Raw genomic sequence first — 23,254 nt, forward strand, 5'->3', positions numbered from 1 at the left:
TGTGCAACTGAAACATTTCCCGTCCAGACGGTGTAGTAAACAACAGCATGTGAGCGATCCAAATCGCCCAGTCAATCTTTTTAACCAACCCCATCTTATGCGAGGCCCTTTTTCCTGCCTGGGAACCCTAGACTCCCCAACACTAACCCTAACTTGAGTTTCATAACCCTAATTTTCTTGTGCAACTGAAACATCCCCCATCCAGACGGTGTAGTAAACAACAGCATGTGAGCGATCCAAATCGCCCAGTCAATCTTTTTAACCAACCCCATCTTATGCGAGGCCCTTTTTCCTGCCTGGGAACCCTAGTCTCCCCAACCCTAACTTGAGTTTTATAATCCTAATTTTCTTGTGCAACTGAACCAACCGCTTGTCGAGAGGGTGTACTAGAAGAGAGCAGGCAAGTAGGGATGTCAGAGAATTCCGCCACGGATCTTGGTGAGGCTGAGTGCCAGTGCATTCAGCCCCCCGAACTCTGTGGCGGAATGGCCTGCCCCCCCCTGCCCCCCCGCGGATCCCCCCGGGATGAGACTTACCTGAGGCAGATGTTCCGGGCAGCAGCAGCTCCGGCGGTGGCTTCGGTGGCGGTGGCAGCGGCAGCTGGTCTTCTGACCGGCTGCCGCCACTGCCATTTGCAGTCTTGTCGTTTTGGTTTTTGGTTTTTTTTACAAGACATGATAGGCTACGTAAAGATTTACGTAGACTATCATGGCTAGGTAAAAAAAAAACTGCGTACGCAAATTGCAGCAGCTACCGTCGCTGCCATTTGTGTTCCTTATTTTTCGCTGTCTTAGTCTATGTAAATATTTATGTAGACTATGACGGCGAATATAAAGGATAACGCAAATAGCGTAGCGGGCACTATTTGCGTCCTTTTTTGATTCGCTGTTTTAGCCTACGTAAATATTTATGTAGGCTAAAACGTTGAATCAAAAAGGGACGCAAATAGCGCCTGCTACACTGTTTGTGTTCCCCTTTATTTTCACCATCATTGTCTACGTAAATATTTACATAGACTAAGACAGCGAAAAATAAGGAACACAAATGGCAGCGACGGTAGCTGCTGCAATTTGCGTACGCAGTTTTTTTTTTACCTAGCCATGATAGTCTACATAAATCTTTACGTAGCCTATCATGTCTTGTAAAAAAAACCAAAAACCAAAACGCCGCCATTTCGTACGTTTTTGTTTGTTTGTTTGTTTTACCCAGAGCCCTCCGCGGCCGGAAATCTGGCTGCGGCTGGCTCTGGCCTGGGCCTGGCCGGCTGCTCCGCAGAGCTGCCGCGGAGCACAGCCAGCCGTGGAGGATTCTGTGGGGGAGGAACGGATCGCCTCCCCCCCCATCGAGGATTCTGGGGGGAGGGACGGAACGCCTCCCCCCCACCATCATCATAATCCGCAGAAAGGTAAGTGACTTTCGTACATCCGTACAGGTAAGCCATCCGAATGGCTCACTCAGTTTGTTTCATCAAGCTTGTCTTCCCCGAAGCCCTGGTGCCAGCCTGGGAATCCCCATGTCCCCAACCCTAACCCTAACTTGAGTTTGATAACCCTAATTTTCATGCGCAACTGAACCAACCACCTATCGAGATGGTGAACTAGAAGATAGCAGGTAAGCCATCCAGATGACTCACTCACTCTCTTTCACCAAGCTTGTCTTCCCCAAGGCCCTGGTTCCTTCCTAAGAGCCGCAGTCTCCCCAACCCTAACCCTGACTTGAGCTTTGTAACACTAATTTTTTTCTGCAACTGAAACATCCTCCCGTCCAGACGGTGAACTAAACTACAGCAGGTGAGCATCCGGATGGCCCACTCAGTCGGTTCACCAAGCTCATCTTCCTCAAGGCCATGGTTCCTTCCTGGGAATCTCATGCTCCACCAACCCCAACCCTAGCTTGAATTTTCTAACCCTAATTTTCTTGTTCAACAGAAACATTCCCCTGTCCATACGGTGTAATAAAAGCCAGCAGGCGAGCCATCCGGATGGCTCACTCAGTCTGTTTCACCAAGCTCGTCTTCCCCGAGGCCCTGGTTCCTTCCTGGGAATCTCAGGCTCCACCAACCCTAACTTGAGTTTCATAACCCTAATTTTCTTGTGCAACTGAAACATCCCCCCTTCCACTGGGTGTGCTACAAGACAGCTGGAGAGCCATCTTGATGGCCCACTCAGTCTGTTTCCCCAAGCTCATCTTCCCCTAGGCCCTAGTTCCTGCCTGGGAACCCCCTTATCCCCAACCCTAACCCTAATTTGAGTTTTATAACCCTAATTTCCTTGTGCAACTGAAACATCCCCCCCTCCAGATGGTGTAGTAAACGACAGCATGCCAGCCATCCGGATCTCCCACTCAATCTGCTTCACCAACCTCATCTTACCCAAGGCTCTGGTTCCAGCCTGGGAACCTCCGTATCCCCAACCCTAACCCTAACTTGAGTTTCACGGCTCTAATTTTACTGTGCAACTGAAACATCCCCCGTCCACTGGGTGTACTACAAGACAGCAGGAGAGCCATCTGGATGGCCCACTCAGTCTGCTTCCCCAAGCTTGTCTTCCCCTAGGCCCTGGTTCCTCCCTGGGAACCCCAGTCACCCCAAACATATTATTATTATTATTATTATTACTACTACTACTATATCCCACCTTTTTCCCAATACTGGGACTCAAGGCGGCCTTACAACGTTAAAACTGCTACAATTAAAACCTATAAATAGAAATATAAATACAACTGTATAAAAGTTAAAAATATAATTAAATCATCAATATTAAAATTGTAAAGATATTAAAACATTAAAAGACAACCAGAACAAAAATGGTATCCATATGTTGCATTTTCCCAGGTCCAGACTAGTTATCCCCAGAGGTCTGCTGGAACAAAAAAGTTTTTGCATGCCTGCGAAAACATATCAAGGAGGGTGCCACTCTCGCCTCCCTGGGAAGGGAGTTCCAGAGCCTTGGGGCAGCCACCGAGAAAGCCCTCTCCCACGTTCCCACCAGGCATGCCTGTGATGATGGCGGGATGGTGAGAAGGGCTTCCCCTGAAGATCTCAGGGCATGAGTAGGCTCATAAGGGAGAATACGGTCTTTCAGATAACCTGGACCCAAGCCGTATAGGGCTTTATAGGACATAACCAGCGCTTTGAATTGTGCCCGGAAACAGACTGGGAGCCAGTAAAGCTGTTTTAACAGGGGAGTTGTATGCTCCCTGTAACCAGCCCCAGTCAGCAGTCTGGCCGCAGTTCTTTGAACCAGCTGAAGTTTCCAAACGCTCTTCTGAGGCAGGCCCACATAGAGCGCATTACAGTAATCCAAACGGGATGTAACTAAGGCATGTGGCACTGTGGCCAAGTCAGACATCTCAAGGAATGGGCGCAGCTGGTGCACTAGCTTTAACTGTGCAAATGCACTCCTGGCCACCGCTGAAACCTGGGCAGGGCTGAATCAGAAGTATACCCAAGCTGCGAACCTGTGTCTTCAGGGGGAGTGTAACCCCATCCAGCACAAGCTGGATCCCTATTCCCTGATCTACCTTTCAACTGACCAGGAGCACCTCTGCCTTGTCTGGATTAAGCTTCAATTGTTTGCCCTCATCCAGTCTATTACTGCCGACAGACACCGGTTCAGCACCCCAACAGCTTCCTTGGAATTAGATGGAAAGGAAAAGTAGAGTTGGGTGTCATCAGCGTACTGGTGACACCAAACCCCAAAACTCTGGACAACCTCCCCCAGTGGTTTCTAGTATATGTTAAATAGCATGGGGGACAAAACAGAACCCTGAGGGACCCCACAAGCCAATGGCCAGGGAGTCGAACAGGAGTCCCCCAGCACCACCTTCTGGGTCCGCCCCTCCAAGAAGGAATGGAGCCACTGTAAAACAGTGCCTCCAAGTCCCATCCCAGCGAGGCGGCCCAGAAGGATACCATGGTCGATGGTATCGAAAGCCGCTGAGAGGTCCAGCAGAACCAACAGGGACACACTCCCCCTGTCTAGTTCCCAGCATAGGTCATCCACCAAGGTGACCAAAGCTGTTTCTGTCCCATAACCGGGTCTGAAGCCAGATTGAAATGGATCTAGATAATCTCTCTCATCCAGGAATCTCCGGAGTTGGGAGGCCACCAACCCTAACCCTAACTTCAGTTTTATAACCCTTTTTTTTTTTTTTTTTGCAACTTGAACATCCCCCCGTCCAGATGGTGTAGTAAACGACAGCATGCGAGCCATTCGGATCTCCCACTCAATCTGCTTCACCAACCTCGTCTTCCCCGAGGCCCTGGTTCCAGCCTGGGAACCCCAGTCTCCCCTACCCTAAGCCTAACTTGAGGTTTATAACCCTAATTTAATTGTGAAACTGAACCAACCCCCTGTCGAGACGGTGTACTGGAAGAGAGCAGGCAAGCTATCGGGATGGCCCACCCAGTCTGTTTCCCCAAGCTCGTCTTCCCGAGGTCCTGTTTCCTGCCTGGGAACTCCCATATCCCTAAGCCTAACTTGAGTTTTATAACCGTAATTTTCTTGTCCAACTGAAATATCCCCCGTCCACACAGTCTACTAAAAAACTATAGGGGAGACATCTAGATGGCCCACCCAGTTTATTTCACCAAGTTCATTTTCCCCGAGGCCCTCATTCCTTCCTGGGAACCCTAGTCTCCCCAACCCTAACCCTAACTTGAGTTTTATGATCCTAATTTTCTTGTGCAACTGAAACATCCCCACATCAAAACAGTGTACAAAAACAAAGCAGGCGTGCCATCCAGATGGCCCACTCAGTCTGTTTCCCCAAGCTCGTCTTCCCCGATGTCCTGGTTACTGCCTGGGAACCCCAGTCTCCAAAACCCTAACCCTAACTTGAGTTTAATAACCGTAATTTTCTTGGGCAACTGAACTAACCACCTGTCAAGACGGTGTACTAGAAGAGAGCAGGCAAGCCATCCAGATGGCCCACTCAGTCTGTTTCACCGACATTGTCTTCCCTGAGGCCCTGGTTCCTGCCTGGGAACCGCAGTGTCCCCAACCCTAACCCTAACTTGTGTTTTATAACCTCAATTTTCTTGTGCAACGGAACCAACTCCCGGTCCAACCGGTGTACTAAAATACAGCAGGCGAGCGATCCGGATGGCCCGCTCAGTGTGTTTCACCAAGCTCGTCTTCCCCGAGGCCATGGTTCCTTCCTGGGAATCTCAGGCTCCCCAACCCGCACCCTAACTTGAGTTTTATACGCCTAATTTTCTTGTGCAACTGAAACAGGCCCCCGTCCGGACGGTGTAGTAAACAACAGCATGAGAGTGATCCAGATCACCCACTCAATGTTTTTCACCAACCTTGTCTTCCCTGAAGCCCTGGTTCCTTCCTGGGAACCCTAGTCTCCCCAACCCTACCCCTAACTTGAGTTTCATAACCCTAATTTTCTTGTGCAACTGAAACATCCCCCCAGCCAGACAGTGTACTAAAATACAGCAGGCGAGCAATCCGGATGGCCCGCTCAGTCTATTTCCCCAAGCTCATCTTCCCCGAGGTCCTGGTTCCTGCATGGGAACGATGTTTCAGTTGCACTATATAATTAGGGTTAAAACTGAAGTTAGGGTTAGGTTTTGGAGACTGTGCTTTCCAGGCAAGAATCAGGGCCTCAGTAAAGCCTAGCTTGCTGAAACACCCTGAGTGGGCAATCAGGATGGCTTGCGTACTGTATTTTAGTATACCATGTGAACGGAGGGATCTTTCAGTTTCATAAGAACAGTGGGATTAACACTCAAGTTAGGGGTAGGATTGGGGAGACTGGGGTTCCCAGGCAGGAACCAGGGCCTCGGTGAAGCCTAGCTTGCTTATACAGCCTGAGTGGGCAATCAGGATGACTTGTGTACTGTATTTTATTACACTGTCTGGATGGAGGGATGTTTCAGTTGCACAAGAACAGTAGGGTTAACACTCAAGTTGGGGAGACTGGGCTTTCCAGGCAGGAACCAGGGCCTCAGTGAAGCCTAGTTTGTTAAGACAGTACACTGTGAGCACGGCAGCATGTTTTGGTAGCCCAAGAATATTAGGGTTCAGACTCAAGTTAGGGTTAGGGTTGGGGAGAGTGGGCTTTTCAGGTAGGAACCAGGGCCCCAGTGAAGCCCAGCTTGGTGAAACATACTGAGTGGGCCATCAGGATGACTTGACTTCTGTTATTAGTACACCATGAGGATGATGGGATGTTTCAGTTGTGCAGGAAAATTAGGGTTGAGACTCCCCTTAGGGTTAGGGTTGGGGATACTGGGCTTCCCAGGCATGAACCAGGGCCTCACTGAAGCCTAGCTTAGTGAAAGAGACTGAGTGGGCCATCAGGATGGCTTGCCTAATGTCTTCTAGTATACCGTGTGGATGGGGGAATTTTTCAGTTGTGGTTCCCATGCAGTTCAACTGCAAGGTGCCCCATTCCACCGAATGTAATCCTGCTTATTGGGTGCACCTAGGGGCATGGCTGCAACCTGGGTATGACCTGATCAGGGGGTGGGGCCATCCCTTCTTCCCCCCCAATAACTTTTTTCTGCCATTGGGAGTAGTGCACTTTTTGGACGCAGGCTTCTTTTCCCACCAGTTAGCACTATTTCACAGTAGCGTTTCACTCACTACTTCGCAGTTCTGTGCTTTGGATATAGGGCATTTGGTGCTGTCTCCTGCCACTGCCCTTTCCTTCTCTGCTGTTTATTTTTAGTTTGCAGTATTCCGCAGTAGCCCAGTTTCGGTGTTTCAGGGGCGGTTTAGAGCTCACTATCTATACCTGGCTGCTACTGCACAGTTGCTTAGTTTAGTTTTAGGGCTTAAGAAGTTTTCCTGCCATTTCTGTGGAGAAAGGAGGCTGACGGGAAGGGGTGTTGGTTACACATTTGTACTGGGTGTAATCACAAATTCAGGAAAGTAGTGACATTTGCTTGTTTTGGATTTCTGATTTCACAGTATTACTGCTTTGCAGCCCTGTAATCACACAATAGTGCAATAACACATTAGCACGGTACTCAGAATCAACTTGTATGGGGCATCTTTGGTGCTATGGCAGCACCCGGCTTGCTATCAATATAACCATTCTAGAAGCGGAGCGCATTTCTGAAGACAAATTATGCATGCGAGGGGAGAGGTGTGGGGTGAACTACAGGCACATAGTTTATCTCTTCCATTACACTTCCCTGAGCAGGGGAGCATGGACAGGGGCAGGGAACAAGCCTCTCTCATTTGCTGAGCAGCATCTACGTGGCTGATGACATTCAGTTGTACTTGCGGGACTCCACCCACCCAACACCAAAGTAAGGTGGTTTCAAGTGCCGTTTGACCTGCGAAAGCCGCTTTTTCAGTAGTGTATACTCCACTTTTCTTGCTTCATGTGATGCTGACGGACCAAAGCGATTTCATAACAATCCAGATATAACCAGAAGGCATTTCTCATACTGTTTCCATGTGGATTGGGCCTAAGGTAGATTTAGTTTTTGATTCAAAAGCCTGTGTGTGTGATTTATTGCCTCCCCCGTTCCCTTTCCTTCTATTCCCCCTTTGGCCGAATAAAGTTCTTTATACATTGGCAGTCGGCTTCACCAGTTTAAAAGCACATTTCTCTAGAATTTCTCATTAAAGCCTTTGCCATCTGCCAAGACTGCACAGTTGCCAAGCCATCCCATGTGTCCTATGAGTATTTCACAAGGTTATGTCAAAGTCTGAATCCTTGCGGTTTGGGGAGGAAAAACCAACGGTTCTCTCTTTTTCATTATTTTTAGAGAGGGTTCTTTGTCATTTGGGCTTGGGGTGGGGGAACCAAGTAGTCAGACAGCCTACAGTATTTTTCAGGCTAGATTTAGTCTGTGGCAGCAGCCTATAAGCATTCTTCTCTGGGGAATCCTTACAAAAAGGGGGTCCACCAGTAGGGGAAGAATTCCATCCCACCAGATCCGTTATACTGTCCATGCACAAAACATTTTTGGATACATGTAGTACGCTCCACCCACACTGTTCCCAGCTGTCTAGTTCCAGATGGTACAGAGGGACCATGGTTTGTCACTTCAAGCTGGGGTTGCACTTTCTCCTCCTCCTCCTTTCCCACCCGCTTTCATCCATTGGGAAGAGATGGGAAGCTTCTGTTCACACTTTGCAGCAAGCAGCAGTTTCCCATTTAGTGTGAATATAAGAAACAGTGTCTTGTAGTTAGAGCCAAACATGACAGTTCCATGACTGGAACACCCAATGTCATTTTATTTCTCAAAAAGCAGGTGGAATCTGGGGGAGCTCCCAGACAGAGGGGTCCTAGAGCTAACAATCAGAAGGCATTATGCAGCTGTTCCATCTTCCTTAATGGATTTGCCTTGGTAAGAAAAAAGATGGAAGAACTGGTAGGAAAAATGGGACCATTACGAGTGGAAGACAGCAGTCCTTTGGAGTGGAGGTTCATTCCTGAGATTTGAAGGACCTGATAAGAATCAGATGAACAATACATAATTCAGATTCTTGATATTGTCTTCTTAAAATCTCAAATACTTTCTATTACAATTAGGAATGACCATCGAATGCAACACAGAGCAAATTCAACAGGTGCAGCTTTTCCTGACCATGGAGATGCATCAAAAGGAAAATGCACAACTGCAGAATTTCAGCCCACTGGGCAGCTATTAAAAGTACAGGAGACCTAATGGGGGGAAATGTTTGAACTCTGTTTTTTGATGGAGGTGCAGTGGAAAATTGTCCATGCATTTCCTCTCACTAATTTTATGTAAGCGGCAATTCATATTTGGGCCAGAAGCAGCTACTCACAGGATTAACTCCTTAGAGTCATGCGCACAAATGGGGCCAAGGACAAGCGAATCCAGTGCTGCTGCAAGTGTGAACACAGCCCTCAGAAAAAAAACAGTGAAAATCCCCCACCCCAAGAACATTAGAAAGCATCACTCACCATCTTCTAAATATTCAGAAATGGGCCTCAAGCTTGGGTGGACATGCCTCAAGTAGTGCAGGAATGGTTTGCGCGTCGATTCTCCCTTTCGGAGCACTGTGTCAATCAGGCTCTCTACTAGCTCTTGTGCGTCCTGTACCTGACTCAGGGAGGAGAGTTCGCTCTGTGTGAAGAGCTCTTGGGACTTTGCCACAGCCAAGGTCAAAACTGGATTTCTTTGAAGAGCTTCTGTTAGCTTCCTTCTTGCCATCCATATAAGATCAGAAGGCTTTTCACCAGAAGCCATGGCTTCTAAACTTTAAGAGTTGAAAAAACAAACATACAAATACTTTCCCTTAAAAGAAATTTGTAAGAGGATTAGGCTGGCAATAGCTACTGATCATGATGGCTATATACTCCTTCTAGTATTCAGAGGGAATACCAATAGGTGACAGCAAAAAGAAGTTTATTTAGCAGAAATAGGCTAATAATGCAAGAAAGCAAAACACTGGATAAAAAGCATGAAGCATTCCTCCCTTCAGCCACTTGGAATCCCAGCATCTTATCAGATCAACAACTCAGATAAGATCAGTGGTGAACGTGACTCCAGCGTCCCGGCTGCGCGGTGCTGTCTAGATCAGTCCATGAGGAGATGCTGCCCCTTGGGCGGGCCCCAGGGAATCATATACTATTCCCTTGATCCCTCCCATTCTGGACATAGTCCAAACACTTCGGGAGGGTTTCATACGTTCTTGTAGACTGGAAAACAGCTAGCCTCAACATTTGGCATCCAGCCTGGCCTGGCCTGGCCCAGCCCAGCCCAGCCCTCTCCTCAGCTATGCTTGCTCACAACAAGTTGCTAACCTCTGTAAGCCTTGAGCTGTCAAAAGAACCATCCCTGGGAACTAGAATGGCTATTCAACTCAATAAACAGGCCCAAATGGAACTCCAGACATGGGAAAGAGAACCAGTGCATCATTATCTCCTCAAAATAACAACAGTCTTCCGCATTTCCACTACACATGGGCAGGAGGGTGCTATTACACTTGTGTCCTACTTGCGGGCTTCCCACAGACGGTTGGCCACTGTGTGAACAGAAAGCTGTGCTAGATGGACCCTTGGTCTGATCCAGCATGTTCTAGGTTCCTATGTTCTAATGACAGCATGTAATTCATCCAGAGAACAGTAGATGCATAAGCGTGGGAGAAAATTATCCTCACCGTTCTGAGATCTCTTCATACAACATATAATACCAAGTAAGCAGGGTGGACAAAAACATTTAAATGGACATCCTTATAGAACAAGGAGCCTTTCCAACCTGCGTTTTGCACTGCGGTTTGTTGCCTAGCCACATAGATTAGCAAGGCTTCTGAAAGAAAGCAGTGGTGACTGCAGGTGGGGGCTTTAAAAAGCAAGGTTGGCAAATGTTTGACAACTGTTCTCCTAGTGGGTCCACTGCACTTTTCTCCATGGACAGGCAGAAATTCAGCTGAAGCAGCATTCCACTGCATTTGCATTCTGGAGGAATGGCGTGCTTGTTGCTTTCTGCCTGATATGGAGCTGTTCCAGGCAAAGCCTCTGTCCACTAAAAAAGGTGGCCACCCTTGAGATATGCAGGGAGTTTCTGTAACACTTTCTTTGCAAGTTTATGAATCAAAGAAATATTATGGGCAGACCTTCCTCAGGCTGAGGAAGGCTCAGGCCCAGGGCCAATTTTTAATGCCCTGAACTATGAGGAACAATGACAGGGTATTTAAGCATACGCAGAGTGCATTTTCAGAACTATCGTTTAGCTACAGTCAGATCTTGCACAAGAAGGGTTTCCAAGTAAGAAACCATGACTTCTAGAACTGTATAACATGAAAGTTAATTACTAATTATAGGAAAGAAGGGCGAAAGCAGGCAGCTCAGAAGGAGTTAGACCTTGAGAATGCACCCATCTCTTACATGTCATTTCCACTTTCTGTGCATCGCTTGTTGCTAATCTTGGGCTTGATCCCATTTCTAATCAAATTTTTGCCATTTGTCCCTGAAGACCGTCTGCAGGGTTGCTGAATGTCAGGTAAATAGGGCTGCCAGCTCCCATCAGACTAGATTCTGGAGCCTAAAGGGTTCAAGGGGCAGGAAGTTGGTATAAAGGCACAGCCCTGTCTATTTAAGGTGTACACCTCTCCTGTGTGTTTACAAATCCCCTCCCAGAAAGCTAAGCCTGATACCAGGCCAACAATTTCCCTATTTCATAGATGGGAAACACTGAGAGTTAATTGTTTGAAGTACAATCAGTGCATCCATGACAAAGAACTCAAAGTGCATGCAAAGCAGATCACTCAAGAAAGTGAGGCAGATTTGCCGCAAACTAGACGTCATCACACTACATATCATTTCAAGGAATTAGCATCAAGAAGCATGTAGTCCTTTCATACACATACAGAAACACACACAGCCAAGGACCTCAGTCTCTCTCCCCTATCCTCTCTCTGCTTTTGTGCTGCTCCACCAGGTCCAGATCCAGGCTGTGGTGCTGGAGGTGGTGGTCACATGGACTGACTTGGCTGACACCAGGGGCACCAGGGGAAGAGCATGAGCTGGGGTGGCCAGATGCAAATGAGGACAGGGCTCCTGCACTTTTAATAGTGTCACGCAAGCTGCAACTGCTGACATTCCCTCTCCTACTCAACTATTAAAGGTGCATGAGCCCCATCCTCTTTTGCACCTGGCCACCTGTAGCTTGGACAGGAAAAGGACCGCGAGGCTGGCCAACGTGAGCAGCAAGGCAAGTGACAATGGCTTGGTGGGCGGTGTGCTGCAGACAAGCGAAGCAAGCCAGTCTGTCGTGGCATGGCTTCTCCTCACGCTGCCACTTTCCCTAAGTTGCTGCCTGCCTGTTGCGTTGTCCTCTGCCTCTGATATGGAGAGAGCATGCAAGGCCGCCCCTCACAGTCCAGAGGAAGGACCAGACTAGGGCAGTCACGGGACACAGGGGCAATTTGATGTTGAGCTGTTAACGCAGGCACATATGCGACTTTCCCCCTGCCCTGGTACTCCACTTGGGGGGGGGGGAATTAAGGCTTGAAAAGAGGACGGGAACTGGAAAACCACCATTTTCCTTCCTTCCACAATGGAGTACGACAAAAACTCTAAACCCAACAGTGCTACAGGAAGACAGTCTTTTCCCATTACTGCATCTTCATGGAAAGCTATTTCTATCTGTGATGTGCTTGTTAAAATCACTCAGCCTCTGTTGATGAGAGAGGAAGCATCGTCTAAGCTGCCCTACAAATGAAAATTCTCCAGTATGGGTTTATGGGAAAAAATGCTTGGAAGTCACACACACTTCTATTTTACCATGAACTCTGTCTCTCTCTCTCTCTCTCTCTCACACACACACACACATACATACACACACACACACAGAGAGTAAAACAGGCTGATGCAATTGCTACACATGTGGGTCTACCTTGTTTACTTTAAATCAACACTCGCATCAGAAAAAAAATTATGTGAAGCAGCTGTACTTCTACACACCGCTCTGAAAACTGTCCTAGGTTTGGGGCAGTATAGAAATATTGTAAATAAACAAATAAATGGCCTGATCACCTTTTCTTTCCCCCGAAGATTTGCTTGCTCCTCTTGAGCTTTCTGAACAGGACCTATCTGGCTCCCTGCCCTTGAACCACCTCAAGCAGCCTTCCCCAACCTGGTGCTCTCCGGGTGTTTTGGACTCCAATGCCCATCAGCCCCAACCAGCTTGGCTAATGGTCAAGAATTCTGAGCCCTTAGACGCTGCTGCAAGATTTCAGAGGACTTAAGGGGACCAATATTGGACTCATACATAGGTCGGCCTTCCCCAGTCCAGTGTCCTCCAGATGTTTGGGATTACAACTCCCAGGATTCTTGACCAGTGGAAATACTACCAGTAACACACTTCCTCTCTCTGTATTGCCCTGCTGGAAAACCTTCAATCATTAGCCCCTCATTATCTATCCTACACAGCAATTTCAGTTTTCAGAGTGAGGATAGATATGTTACACCACTGTCTGTATTACTATGAAACAGGTTTCCATGATTTGTTTATTTGTTGAAGTTGCATTTGGTGCCTGCAAGAACCCTTTTTTCTGAAGTATTTTTGAAATGAAAGGCAGCAAAATGAGAATTGTTTGGACTTCTAGTGCTGCATTCACAGAAAACATGCACAAATCCCACCCCTAGTAAATTTTCTACTAGTAAAAGAGTTCCCAAAACTATGAGCAATCCATTCAAAAATAAGAATGGGTGGCAACCTCAAAAATATATTATTTTTCTCAGATATTAACAAATTGAACCTACCTTCCATTCCCAAAGAGAACAGCAAAGCAACCATTTATTTCCTGCTAAGAAAATATCTGAGCCTTTCCCAGAATACTTCAGGGTGGGGAACGAGTCGAGGACAGAAATGAACGCAAAAATAAAGAGACTGTTAGGAGGCTTTTGTTTTGCATAATTTAACCAGTCTGAAGGAAGGCAGGCAGGCAGGCAGGGCAGATTCTCTTCAGAACCAGTAACTGGTTAAACAAAGGATGCAGAGGATGGGAGTAAGCCAACAATTTTCAGAATGGAGGGATGTAAGCAGTGGGTCCCCCAAGGATCTGTATCAGCACCAGGGCTGTTGAACTTGTCCATAAATGATCTGGAATTAGAGGTGAGCAGTGAAGTGGCCAAGTTTGCAGATGACACCAAAAAGATCTGTCCAAATTGGGCAAATGGATGAGGGCAACAAAATGGCAAATGAAGTTTAATGTAAGTACAAAGTGATGTATGGTGGACTGAAAACAGAACATACAGCGCCCTAACTTCAGTATATACCGATGGGGCCTGAACTGTTGGAGACTAAAAGGAAAGAGATCTTGGGGCCACAATGGATAGCTCCGTGACAGCACCCACATTGGGAATACTGTGTAGTGTTGTTCCATCTCAGAACAGATATTGTAGAGCTGGGAAAGGTGCCTATAGTTTCCCTGCTGAGAAACACTATGAATAAGGTGTCTCTCTCTTTAAAAAGCCAGTGTACCTGGCACAACAGCCTAGTTTCCCCATCACAAATCATCCTGTCACATTTTGAGAATCACCTAGATATTCAGGCTTGAATCCCACCATGGGTCCTATCTCCCAAATGCAAACAAGAAATGTCTCCAAGCTTATGCCTCGTATTCACGGGAAAATGCCAGTGGGCCACCTCCCTCTGGGTCTGAGCTGAACATGCCATGTCTCGAGAGGGCAAAGATCCTGGCAAGCCCACCTGGGCATACCTGACTGGAGGTTCCTCCTTTCCCCATCAACCCACCTCTCCTGCTTTGACAAGGCTAAAAATGGGGGCTTTCATCTAGTGAACATCATGGGTAATCCTATGCTTCTTTCAGTATATGATTTAGGCTACTTACGGAGTAATCCTATTCATGTTTAGACAGAAAAAAGTACTACAACTCCCAGCATAGTTCAACTCCCAGTACTACAACTCCCATTCTTTCTTCATATATATATATATATATATATGTGTGTGTGTGTGTGTGTGTGTATGTTCTTCTGTCCAATCTTTTTTCCAGAGTGTTAAAATGCACTGGATTGTTTTAAAATATTTGGGGATGCTGTTTTTTCCGAAAGGGGGGCACTGTCTACTGGCTCTTTGCTACATAACTGAGTCACCGCATACTGTAGCTGCTGAGAGAGAGGGAACATCTGAGCCTTGCTGCTGAAATTGCACAGAAAAGTCACATTGCTTGGCTGTGTACCAGTAAAACTGGGAGTGTCAGGTGTGCGGTTGCTCATCAGCCATTTTGAGCTGCAGAGGCCCCAATACCAGAGTGAATGTTGCTTTCTTCAGGGTGAATGGAGAGCTTCATGGCACTGGGGACTGAGGAACTCTGGCTGCCTCAGGCAGAGTGTTTCTCCTGGTCCCAGTAAGTGACAGTAGTTGCTTCTGGTAGACAGGGAGTCCCGCTGCCCTGATCTCTCGAGCGCTTCCTCCATCAGGCCAGCACGGGTGGCAAGTTTTATGATAAATCTCTGCTTGGCAAAGAAGGACAGCCAGGCTGAGCTTGCTTGCTGAAGGGGAGAGGCGCCTTCTGCGCTAAAATCAGGCTACAATTCCAAGAGAAGATAGACAAGAGGTGGGCATGGAGCCAGAGGGAGAGTGGTGCCCCGAAAGAGACTAAGCAGCAAAGCCAAGATAAATAAATTTGTCATATGTGGCAAGGAAGTTTAACACACGCTGAAATATATTTGTTTTACTATGGAACAGAATCTAACAGGAAATGCTGGTGCTCATCTAATGGAGTATTCAAAACCACAGGGGGATATTCATGCTCATTTGTGGGCTCAGTTACGCACACTGGGTGCAAACATAAAAACACTAGACAAACAGAGACCAAAAGTGCTAATACTAGGATTTTTTGAACTGGCCCAACAACAAGAGGTTCACCTTTTACTTAAAAGGCAGCCAACCTAACAGTCATTGGCCATTGGGGACATGCAGATGATCAGCGGGGGTACAACCCAGCGTTGGTTGTTTCCCCTGCATGTGCTGGTCACACCACTGTCAGGGTTGGATTGGAGCCCATAGAGCCCCAAAGCAGTTCTGATTCTGAGGAAGAGACAGAAACCGTGGGAGAGGAACCCGCGCGCTCTTCAGAGGCGCCGCCGGAGGGACAGCCCCTCCCTGCTCACGTTCCTGAGAGTGGTAGCGACCCTGGCAGGCAGAGGGAGGGAGAACTGGAGCTTCAGGACGGTAGGCGCCGGCGCAGGGACAAGCGGGAGATGGAGGGCGCTGAGAGGAGGCACTCAACCTGCTTGGCATGACGTCAACAGCTGCGCCCTGATGCCCCATGGGAAAGGGGTGGACTTTCGCCTCCTAGCCCTTAAGTTCAGAGGTTTCCCGCCCTTTCCATCCAAAATGGAGACCAAGCTGTCAGGAGTGCCCTTGCTGCCTTCTGAAATCCTCAAGTAGCCAGAATCAACACGCAGATGATAGGGCTCTTTTCCAAGGCATTATTTCCATTCAACCTAATGACACTTACAGATGCTAATTGCCTGAGCCTAAGGAGGGAAACTTGAGAGAGCAGCCTACCAGGGGTTTCTAGCCATAGGGAATCAGTTGGTCTCGGTTTGGTCTCCTTTTCCTCCCACCCAAGGAGGAAAGGAGAATAAAACCAGTGGGTCACCAGGCCCTATTTTAAATATACCAGCAGTAGAAACGAGTATGTGAGTCCCCTGATTATGAAAGGAAGTACCTTTGGAACCGACTTGCTTTGGCTCCGTCAATGTTCTTGTGCTTTTAGCTTTGTCCTCCGGAAGGGAACACTTGAAAGAGGAATATATTTGAATGATATAAAATATAATTACATTACTGTCACAGGATTATCTTTGCAAGAAGTCTGTATCGAGTTAGATGTCAGTTGATAACATGCCATTATCTGAACATGTGGATGTGGAATTGCGTTGCAACGATGGCTGCCAGAATGCACAGTTCTCCAGGTGACAGTGAGACAACGGGAAGGTGCGATGGAGTGGGAATCAAAGCCCTTGTACACTAAAGGTGGGATGGAAGCTAGCCCCCCCCCATGATGTTGGCCATGTGTAGCCAACCTCAAGGCCAAGCCTGAACCCCTCAACATATTGGGGTAGGCTGTAGTCGTGTTAAGTCTGTCCAGTTCTTGTACTGGGGGCAGTAAGGAGGACTTGCCTCATGGACCCTATGGCTCTTAGCCCTTTCATTACTCTGCAATACTTTCAATGCTGCCAGCCCCAGCTTTATTTTTTACAAAGTCTTTTTATTTTAAAAAAAACCTTTTTTTTTTATCCTGCAGTGCCCTCTTCTGGCCAAGGGTGAGTAGTCTAAGCTACCAGTGTGTCTCTCCTTTCTGCAGGCTCCTCTCAGTTGCATAAACAAAAGGGATGTGAAACAAGGCCTCCCGCTTCCAGGGGACTCTGGGAATTACAGTTCTGTGAGGAGGGGCAAGGCCTCTCCAGTAGGGAATTCTCAGCAACTCATCAAACTACAATTTCTAGGATTCTTTGGAGGAAGCCATGACAGCTCAAGTGCAAGTAAACTGATAAAATGGGTATGTAGGTTAAATATGCTTGTCCTTCCCTTTAAAAGGTAAGGTTGGGGCTGATGATTCATATCCTGAGATAACGGGCTTCTCTTCACAGAGGCTTTTTATCCCACAACTTTACTGGGGCTTCTGTTTCCGTATTCTTTGCTGGATTACGCTCGGCCATTCACATCCACTTCCCCCTTTTTCCCCTGGGGATTTCCTTTATCTGCGAGTTCTATATGGTTCATTATACAGCCACTAGATGGTGCTGTGGTATAGCTACTGTTGCATCGCAATGTCCTCTTCACACAGAGAAATTCAACTCACGATACGTATGGGCATAGGCGGCCGCCTCCAAACTTGGAAGCGATGGCCTATTCCATGCCAGGCGGATGGAGCGCGGAGGGGATCGTCTCCTCATGCTTTAGCCGCCCTGCATTTGCAGCTAGATGGCCGATTTCAGCTGTCTAGCCATAGAGCTTCGGAGGGGGGGGGGCGTGGCTGGACAACACATAGGAAGCATCGTACTGGCCCTTTTGAGGTCCCCTCACCGCCCCAGGAAACGCCCCCTTTCCTCTCACTCTGCGCTGCTTTTATGAGCATGGGAGAGGCTTTGAAGGTTAACAACATCATGTAAAGTACCTGCAAATGTCCATGAGTAACCAATCTTGATTGCAGGATCAAAGCCTCATACAGAGAAGCCCCAAGATTGTAAGTAAGGCCTCTTTGTGAACAATAACAGCAATATTACTTTTGTCAAGGCAAGGAGCTTAGCTTAAGCTTCTTAATGTATGTGAGAAGCTAAACCTGCTTAGCACTTGAAACCTCATACATCGTACATTGTTGAAATATATTCTTATTTCTCACAGATATTTTTTTTGGGGGGGGGATTCTGGATATTTTTTTTTTTTAAAGGTCCCCCAAAAGACAAAACTACAGATTACATCTTTAAGATCATGAGTCTTTACTAGTGAACAGAGGTTTATTTTCACCTGCCATCTATGAGCTAAAAATCCGTATGTTCTGATGACAGAATGGAACGGGTAAAATTCTAAGATTTCGTTGGGATCATTTTGACTACAGCATCTGTGTTTATATGTACGTCATATACTGTTGTATAAATATAGCTATTATATAATAGATCTATGGCTGTAGCATGTGCATTACTTATGTTTTTTCATTTTATTATTGCATAATGTAGCAACTACGTTTACTCACTTGTTACAGGTCCTTAGGAAAAAAATATTGACACATGGTACTGGTTTTTGAGAGGGACAGTAAAAAGTCAGTTTGGCTGGGGTGGAGGGTATTCATCCGGCCCTGACAGGCTCGAAGAGCCACTGGGTTCTGCAAACCACAGAGCTGCCAGTTGAAACCACCATGGATGTCAACAGTGGAAAAGGATAGCTTTGTGCAACCTCTTTTGGGGAAAAATAAACTGCCTTTCTGAGAGACCCTGGCGCTTGGGCTGCTGCCAAGTGGAAGGGATTGGACACAGATTTGATGAGGGCTCATTATCCAGCAGGAAGGCCTTGCTCGGCCGTGGAGCAGCTGGTGAAGCCATTCTTAGTGATGGGCTGAAGTTCTCCCCCATCTCTCTCTCTACACACACACACACACACACACTGGACACTAACAATGCAGTATTCCACACAGGCTTTCATTAGGGCTGTACTGAAATGCCCCCCGAAATATGAATGCCCATATGAATGTCCACCTCCCCAATTCTCAGGGGGAGGGTGTGAGCACCATTCACCTCTTACCTCAAGTGGGAGTGATGGGAGCGGCTTCTTGTTTTAAAAGAAACGTCGTTTTGCTGCTGCCTGTGCCAGCTGCATCAGCAGCAATGCAGGGCCGCTCTTGATCTCCTGACCCCCATTTCCTTAAGCCCCAAGGGCACAGGAAACACACTCTTGTAGGGCATTTGGGTGCGGGGAGGCAGCATGGCAGTGGAGCTGGAGGGACGAAGGTCACAGGCAGGGATGCACCAGGATATAGGAACAGAGGCATGAGAGGGGACAAATCCATGGAAGGTTTTAAAGGCAAGGACGAGAAGCTTGTGTGGGATCCAGCAGCAGAGAAGAATCCAGTGCAGTGCTGTAAGGAGGGGTGTCACGTGACCAGAGCAATGAGATGTGAATCATTTTGGGAGCAGAGTGCTTCATACACATGAGTGGACCAAGGGGAGACAATGGAGGCCCGAGACATACCTACTCCCGGGTGCAGGTCTAGCATATTTCCTCTTCGTCCCTTTGTACCACGTACAGGTAGAACTGCCAGGGGCGCCCAAGCAGTTTTCCTGCCTGTGGTGAAACAGCAAATGGCGCCTCTCCCACAAGTGAGGGTCCATACCACCCAAGGCTGGCCAAGCTATTTTGGCACCCGAGGCAGAAAGTCCCACGTGTGCCTCTTCCCCTCCCTGGCAGTAAACATGCAATAACAGCAAAGGAAATAACCATTGACATCTCAAATCAGCCACCTCACCTTGCCCAATGGGATTATGGTCAGCCCAGTCAGGGGACAAAAAGATGGCGAGAGAAACAAACGAAGTCTGATAAAAAGAAGGAGAGAGAAAGAGAGGGAAAGAAAGGAGGCTGGAAGTAAAATAATATATCAGATAAAAGAATTAAATGTGAGTCCTGGGTCCGGGTAAACGTTGAAGGCCACTTGTTTAAATTAGTGCTCCACATTTATAAAGCATGAAACAATCTGCTAGCCCATTTATATGTAGTTCACAATAAAGAGTACACAGAGCAGTCGCTCTGTGACCTGCAGACGCTATTTCGCAGCCGCGGCACTGCGATACACCTGCAACTTCGCAGTCGCACGATACACTACATCTAAGGAAAACAGAGCGGGAGGAGAAAGGGCAGGCAGTACAGCAAGGGAGCACGGACAGGGCTGGGAACAAGCCTCCCCATGCACAGAATTGCACTGGGACGCCCCTTCAGAGTAATGCAGCAGTTTGCTTTTTCCATTCACAAATAGCAGCCTCCCCTTCAGGAAAGTCCACCATGTGTTTGATTTTCCTGCGTGTTTGTGGGGAGGGCGAGAAGGAGGCCTAGTTCCAGTCAGGGAAGTGGAGGCGGCGGCGGCGGCAGTAGCCGCCCCTGCTGGCTCCAGAGCACCAGCAGAGGGAGGCGATTCCAGCTCTTTCCCACCGTGCTGCACCTAGCTGCCTCCTGTCTGCCGTGCCCCCCCCCCCGGCAGTCTGTCCCTGGGCTTCAATACTGCTGGTTCACAGTCAGTGGATGCGAGGGCAGAGGTGCAGGGTAAACTATCCAACGTTCTCATCTCTTCCACGAAGCTTCCCTGAGCAGGGGAACATGCAGAGGGGCGGGAGCAGGCCTCTCTCACCGCCTGAGCAGCATCTGCAGGGTGGATGACGTTCACTTCTACTAGTGGGAATCCGCCCATTCACCCACAGAGTAAGGTGGATTACAGTGCGGTTTGACCCGTGAAAAGCGGGTCTTCAGGTAGCGTGTACTCCGCATTTTTTGCTTTGTGTGCTCCTGACAGAACAAAGCCAATTTCATGAAAATCCGCATTAAAAAATAAAGTGCTTCGCATTCCGTTGCCATGTGGATCCGGCCATGGGCTCCTCCAGCCGTCTCTAGCACTCAAGGATCACTGAAAGCAACAGCTGGGTATGACCATGGCAACGCATCTGCTCTTTCACACTCAAACATCCATTAGGAAACTTGACTGATGACACCCAAACCCATCTGAGAATCCAGGAGACTCCCATCCTACAGCCCTATGAGGTAAAAACCAAATTTCACTGGTTTTTAATACTTTGGTCAGTGTAGGGATGGAGGGATCCATCTATTGCCATGTCATGTTTGCATGTGTTCATTCATAAGTACATTCCGCCCCTTTCCTGCATTAATTTCCATATTTAATTTTTAAAAAGGTAAAGGTAAAGGTGTCCCCAACCAGTCGTGTCCGACTCTAGGGTGCGGTGCTCATCCCCGTTTCTAAGCCGAAGAGCCAGTGCTGTCCGAAGACGCTTCCGTGGTCATGTGGCCGGCATGACTGAACACCGAGGTGCACGGAACGCTGTTACCTTTCCCGCCGAGGCGGTACCTATTTATCTACTTGCAATTTCTTGCTTTCGAACTGCTAGGTTGGCAGGAGCTGGGACTGAAGACGGGAGCTCACTCCGTCACGCAGCACTCGGGTCTCGAATTGCTGACCTGCCGACCTTCCAGTCGGCAGTTCAGCGTCTTAACCACTAAGCCACCGCATATAAAAAGCTCTGTTTAAATACATACAGATATTATCTCTCAAAATACCTATCTGTAAATGTATGTTCTCTAAATGCACATTTTTAAATGCATTTTGACCGAAGAACTGCATCAGAATATTCAGGAAGTTCAGAAGCCAATGGATAACAACGAAATCAGACCTAGGATTGGGAGCTGAGCAGCTAGGGTTTTGCCATTTTCAGTCCACTGACTCAGTTTCTCTTAAATGCCTGACTGTAATAAGACCGGTTCGTATATCCAGCGGTAATCACCTGTGCATTCACAGAAAAAGACCACTGAGCATTTTGGGGTTCAATGGTAAAATAAAGAAAGGAGACCTAGTTATTTTCAGCCATTATGTTTATTAATATTACTTTCATTATAAATCACTGCATTACATAATGAACAAGGTAATGAGATCACAATCTGATGTATCTTCTGACAATTGTTTTATCAATTCACAGAAAATCTGAGACAATATACGAAGAAAAGCATATGAAATTCACATCACACCAACCCTAAATACCAATATTTTCAAATGCACTTATTTTTAGTTACATCTCTTCTAAATACACCGGTGGATAGGAAGTTATAAACATTGGCTTGGATCCTAAGTTGAGTTAACGGAAGGATGTTCACAGATGGAAGGGTTGCCATCCACGCCTCCCCGTTGCGGCCACCAAAAGTCCTCTCTGGAAGATTGAGGGGCCCTCCTGAACTATGTGGGATAGGGTGGGGATTTTTTCTCCTGTATACTTCCTTATCTCAGGATCCAAGCACAATTTGGGGGGAATTGTCTCCTACCCTCCATCCCCCCCCCCACTCCATTCCTCTTTGTTCAGGACAGCTCCGTGACTGTCCAGAAAGGCTTTTCAGGAGCACAGGTGGAAGGAGGGGGATGGGAAAACCTCCTTCCTCTAACTTCCTTAGGGGTGCAATCCTATGCACGTTTAGACAGAAAAAAAGTCCCATTAATATATTTGTATTTGTCCCAAGATCAGTATGTATTGGATCTTGGTCTTACATGAAATTGAAAAGATGACAGGATACACGTTATCTTTAGAGATAGACCCAATAGTAATAATGTTGTACTAAGGCAAAAATGGAGTGTTATCAGAGGAGAGAGAAGTGATGTTATTTACTAACAGCTGTGCAATTAGCTACTTATTCGAAGTGGACAAAACTAATTCTCCCTCCTTTGATGATTGGTTAAACTGATAACTGGATGCAGCTGATAACTGGATGCAGCATCTGTGGTTAAGCTGACAAGCACAGTCAGATCAAGAGAAGGAACAAAACAGCATTCCGTGGAGAAACTGAGTTAATGTATTATGTACTGGAACCATAGAGTTCAAAATGTACCACAACCATCTGTTCTGCTGGGCACATTATGAGGAAACCTTACTAAGATTTAAATGTATAAGCAACTTTGTTGTTATTATAATGAAACGGATTCTTTTTCTTTGTTATCAGGAAGTCTCAAAAATGTAAAGTTCAGATCATATTTTGTTTACTTGGAAAACACTGTAGCTCTGTTTTACCCTTTTGTTTTTAGTAAAAAGTGTTTATTTTTTTTTTACCCTTGTGACGCTTCAACTTTACAAAGCATCTCGTAACATGACGCAGGGGAAGAGGGGAGATCTCTAGAGCAGTGGGGGGGAGCCTGCGGCCCGCGAGTCGCCTTTGGCCCATGGCAAAATGTCGTGTGTCTCAAGGGGCATCCTGGCAGCAGCACTCGGCAAAGTGCCCAAACTCCCTGGCGCCACTGGGTTCATTACGCCGGCCCCACCCCGATGAGGGCTGGTGGCAAGGCCAGGGACTTCAGGCACGGCCTGGAGCTCCAGCCAGTATGGCTGCCGGGCTCTCCCATTTCCCTGGTCCTTGCCACAGCCCTGCAGCGAGGACCGGAGGGGCATCCTAACAGTGGCCCTGAGCAGGCCTGAAAGACACACACCCACTTTCCCTGGCACTGCAGACTTAATCATGCCGCTCCTGCCAGGCATCCCGCAGGAGAGGGGCTGGCACAACGAAGCCACCCCCACGGCTTTCCCGTCTGCT

The 23,254-nt window shown here is 47.5% G+C and overlaps 1 protein-coding gene across 1 annotated transcript in view; it reads left to right on the top strand.

Moving 5' to 3' along the window:
* Positions 1–23,254, top strand: part of LOC146342261 (uncharacterized) — a 70,236-nt gene that overhangs the window by 20,598 nt on the left and 26,384 nt on the right. The window lies entirely within an intron of this gene.

Source organism: Heloderma suspectum, chromosome 6 (genome assembly GCF_057233095.1).
Source record: "Heloderma suspectum isolate Gila_16-S chromosome 6, 16-S_ref, whole genome shotgun sequence".
Taxonomy (NCBI): Eukaryota; Metazoa; Chordata; class Lepidosauria; order Squamata; family Helodermatidae; genus Heloderma; species Heloderma suspectum.